Source organism: Pteropus medius, unplaced genomic scaffold (genome assembly GCF_902729225.1).
Source record: "Pteropus medius unplaced genomic scaffold, Ma_sr-lr_union100, whole genome shotgun sequence".
In the NCBI taxonomy this organism is placed as follows: Eukaryota; Metazoa; Chordata; class Mammalia; order Chiroptera; family Pteropodidae; genus Pteropus; species Pteropus medius.
In genome coordinates this window covers 62,267,978-62,273,177 of record NW_024349800.1, presented here as the reverse complement: position 1 = coordinate 62,273,177, position 5,200 = coordinate 62,267,978, and positions in this window count along the sequence as shown.

Below are 5,200 nucleotides of genomic sequence, written 5' to 3'. Positions count from 1 at the left end.
CTTTGGTTACCTGAAGAGTCTCTAGGTCTCCTTCCTCTCTGCTATTCCAATTTTTTCCCATTAGCTTCATGATTGGGTTAATTAGGTATTTGCACAGGGAAAATATAAACATCCATTTATGAAATTCCAAAAAAGCAAGGAATAGCACAGAGACCTTTGGCTGACAGTGGGGAAGGGAGGCTCAAGTAGGTAAGCATTGTAATGGAGATTTTGAGTCTTGGTTTGCAACTATGGTCCTAGGGGATACTTGTTTCACAATTTTGTCTAATATAAACCTGTGTCAAACCTCCAATTTATCCAAGATAGTTACCATGGGCTGGCAGCTGATCTCAAGATGAATCTTGAAAGATATGTAGAGGAAAACCATCATGAAACTGGGAAATAATTGGGGAGGGGGGTACAAAACAGAAATCTCTGGGAATAGTGAAGCCTCATTTGAACTAGTGTGGGGTGTGTGTGTGTGTGTGTGTGTGTGTGTGCATGTGTGTGTATCTGTGTGTACATCTGAAGCCTAGGACAAGATATTTCTATGGAAATTATCAATAAAGGCTCAGACTGCTGGGATGTGTCCTCCAGGATAATAATCAAGGCAGAATGGAAGCTAGGGTGTGGAAAACTGGTGAAGATAGACTGACCTGGATCATTTACTCACTCCCATCCCCTAACTCTGTCTAGCCTCTAGGGCTGGTGAATTACTAGATAGAAATACCTCCTTCTTAAGGCCGCTTCTCCTTGAAGGATGAAGGGTAGGGTAGGCCTCATGGTAGAGCCCTGACCTGAAGAATAACTTGGTGCATGATACTCATCCTGAGCAATTAATTATGGCAGTCTGGTGCTTGGAGCTGTCCTTCCTAGGATTGTTTCTTCCCCTCTCCTTGATCTCACTGGATGTTAACACAGACTGGTATCTGCCCTTTGGTCTTTTCTCATACCAAATACTCAGATACAATAGCTGATACCATCAGAGAAGTATACACTCACAGGCCAAAGTAATGAGATATCTTGAGTACAAATACTTCAAAAGAAAACAACCTGGATTACAGATGCTACCAGAAGCAAATATGTTAAATCTGATGGTTAACAAATATAAAATAAGAATAATAAATAATTGATAAGGAAATCAAAGTCAAGAATACAAGGCATGAAATACTGGCATGAATAATACCTAATAGAGATAACATAACAGATGAGTTAGATAGTAGAATAGACATGGCTAAAAAAAATTAGTATGCTGAAAGATCAAGTTAAGAAGCTCTTATAAAAAGAAGCAGGGAAGAAAAAATAAATTATAAAATAAAAGTGAAGAGATAAAGAAGATCGAATTGGAATGCAAACTTCAAGTTACAGATAATAGGAGTGTCAGGAGGAGAGAAAATAAAAATGGAGAAGAGAAACTATTTGAAGAAATGGAAGTAAATTTGCCACAATTAAAGATGAAAGACCTCATATTTATGTGGTACCAAATAAGAGTGTTAAGAAGAAACCAACCCTACTAATATTATAATGAAATTAAAGTTTTTATAAGCAAAGATAAGATTATAAAAGTTTTTGGATAGAGTAGATCAACTGTAAAGAAACAAAAATCATTAGAATCTCAGACTTTTTAAGAGCAATAAGACAATGGTAATATTTTTAAAGTATTGAAAAGACAAAAGAACTTTGAGCTTAGATTTATATCCAGCCAAATGGTCATTTAAATGCGAAGGTATAGTAAAAATATTTTCAGGTATATAAGGCCTCAAGAGATTTGTCACACAAAGACCTATATTGAAAACAGTATTGGAAAAGGTACTCAAATAAGGGAAGAAAATCCAGGAAATGCTACTAGAGATATATGAAATAAAGATAATCAAATATCCAGGTAAATATCACTTGGTGTTGTCTTTCAAAATGTAACAAAGACCAAAGAAAAAAATGAGAAAGTATGTCTACAATAACCTAGATATAAACTCTACACAATATCAAAAGGTGGTATCTTTAAGTCAGATGTTTTCAAGACAGAAAAAAAAATAGAATACATTTAAAGAGACTAGAAGGAAGGAGATGATAGATTAATGGGGAATGGTGGGACTATTCCATAAATGGATTTGTGAAAACTGGTTTTTATATGGAAAGATGATATTGATCCCTACCTCATATTATTTGTAGAAATGAACTCCAGCTAAATTAAGAACTTAAATGTTAAAAGTAAATTTTACAAATTTTATTAGAAAATACAGGTAAATACATTTCTGACTTTGGGGTAAGGAAGCATTTATTAAAGACACATAAAAAGTCTCTAACCATAAGAGATCAGTAAATATGACCTTTTTGGAAAGTCTGTCATTATCTAAATGTTGTACATTTCTATATCCTATAACTCAGCAACTCAACTCTTGGGTACAGACCCAAGGAAAACTCTGCACAGTGGGAGACGCAAACGAGTGTTCCCACTGCACTTAGTACACTCTTATTGCTAGTGAGATAAATACCTGAAACGACCCAAATATTTATCGATAGGAAATGGATAAATAAATTGTGATAACTTCATATGGTGATGTGTTTTATGAAAAGCTAAATACAAGCAAATATGTGAATAATCTGAGCAATACCATTTGTTTTCATTCAAATGAATATTTATTGAGTTTATATCAAATGGACATGGTTGAATTCAAAATGATATGTTCACTGCAGTGCTATTTATAATAGCTAAGACATGGGAGCAACCTAAGTGCCTATCAATAGGCAATTGGATTAATAAGATATGGTACATGGAATATTACTTGGCCATAAAAAATGAAATCTTACTATTTGCCACAACATGCATGGACCTGGAGGGTATTATACTAAGTGAAGTAAGTCAGATAAAGACAAATACCATGTGATTCACTTATATGTGAAATCTAAAGAACAAAATAAATGAACAAACAAAATAGAAACAAACTCATAGATACAAAGAACAAATTGATGGTTGCCAGGTGGAAGGGGATTTGCGGGGCTGGGTGAAAAAGGTGAAGAGATTAAGAAGTGCAAATTGGTAGTTGTTAAATAATCACAGGGATATGCAGAATAGCATAGGGAATGCAGTCAATAATATTGTAATAACTATGTATGGTCTCAGGTGAGTACTAGACTAATTGGGGGGATCACTTTGTAAATTATATAAATGTCTAACCACTATGTTGTGCATCTGAAAATAACATAAAATAATATTGAATGTCAACTGTAATTGAAAAATTAAAATTAAAAAAATAAATGGGACATGGTTAAGAGAGGCCCCTCCTCTGTCCTCAATTGGGTACATCCTTTGTCTTTTACAGTTATTCAGTCATTTATAACATAATAGTAGCTCAAATGGTAGCTTGTTTAGAAGCTTGAAATCTTCATAAAGTGGTGGTGGCAGAGTGATGGTCACAGCTAAAGGAGAATTTGCTTCATTTTAAACAAGCTCTGAGACAGACTCATTGCTTTCCAGGGCTCGTCTAGTGCTCCAGTCATGAGCTCTGGAGAATAAGCAGCACTGACAACTGCATCATCTTCACTTAAAAAGCTCTCTGTGTGACTCAAATTGAGCAATACAGGTTTAGACCCTTAACACCCTTGTTATAATGTTAAAAACAAAGAAAATCGAAACAATGTAATTTTTAGGAATACAAATATGTGATAAATCTATAATTTCAAAATCAAATTTTAATAATAATGGCAAGATTCAAGCAAAGGAAAGTAGAGGAATAGATTGGGGAGAAGCCCATAGGTGAGTGTAAATGATTGTTAATGTTCTAATTCTTGTATTGGGTGGTTGGTTCTCAAGTATTTTTATTATTAATAATAAGAAACAAATACACAAACAAGTACATAGTATATATAAGTAAAATTAAAGAGGGCCATGCTTAGACCAATGATGAGAGTGTGTCATGAATCAATGATGGTCTAATTCTGTGCACTTGAGTTGGAAACAAAGAACAACATCAAGCAACATCAACTTCCCCACCATGTTTGCTTTTATTATTTATCATTAATCCACACACAATCCTATTTTTGGTACTACTATAACCCCCTTTTTAAAGATGAATCAAATCTTAGTGAGTTAACATAACTTGCTCGAGTCCAAGAAACCAGCATGTGTTAGAATCCATAATTTGAAGTCTCATCTGTTTGACACTAAGGCGTAGCCCTTAACAACTGGATTAGGCTCCTGGTCATAAAGACTATTTTACTCACTAAGATATCAACCAAAAACAGCTGTTCTACTGAGAATAACAATCTCTAGGTATGCGAAGATAAGAGTTCACCTAACATTTAACTATTTTGCCACACAAGTATGCCATGACAAGTTGACTAATATGCATATGTGTATCATAATGGAAAAGCTGTGTTAAAATGAAGTCATCTATCGTATCATCAAGTAATAACAATTTGAATGAAAGAAAGCTCAAGATATGCACTGTTGGATCAAGAGTGATTCATTCCCCTAGTCTGCATAATGTTCCTTTTTCATATGCCATGCAAGAATATTAAGACACAGAATGTGTGCAAAACCTTTTTAGTGGTTGTAAATTTGTTCTACACCGAATTTATTCTACTTGTGACCTAACCCAAGCAACCTTATTTCTGCTTTCTTATTTCTTTAAAGAATACCAATTCAAAGTTCATGCCCCTGGTTAGCCACATTTTGCCATAAATATCTCTCTAAATAGCATTCATTTACCCCTGTGAGGAAAAGTAATTTGGTGTTTGTTTATAGTGCCTTGATTTTTCTGGAGGGCAAAGTTGATAGTGAGAAAGAGAGGAGAGTATGTGTTTTTTTGTTAAGACAATGTCACCAAGAATCTGGTTTGTGGGTAGAGGTCATGTAACGACTTGTACAAAAACTTTGAGGGAATAATAATGGAGGTGTGGAGGTCAGCTTGAGAGGCAGCATCTATAGCACTTACTTTACAGCTAAAAGTCTATTAATTTTCTTCAATTCATCATCAAATTAAATTATGAGGTACTCTCAGAGATGTCTGTCTTTTTGGGCGTATCTCTACCCCATTTCCCCTGAAGTTGGTGTTCTCTTCTACTTCCTGTGTTTAAATGTCAAATCTATTCATCAGAGTAAAATGAGGACCTCTGAGGGCAGAAATCACATTTAATTTTCTGTCAGGTTCAGCCCCCAATTCCCAAATAGTGCATACCACATGGTAAATAACAATTATGCTACTTAGCTACCCCTCTCAAA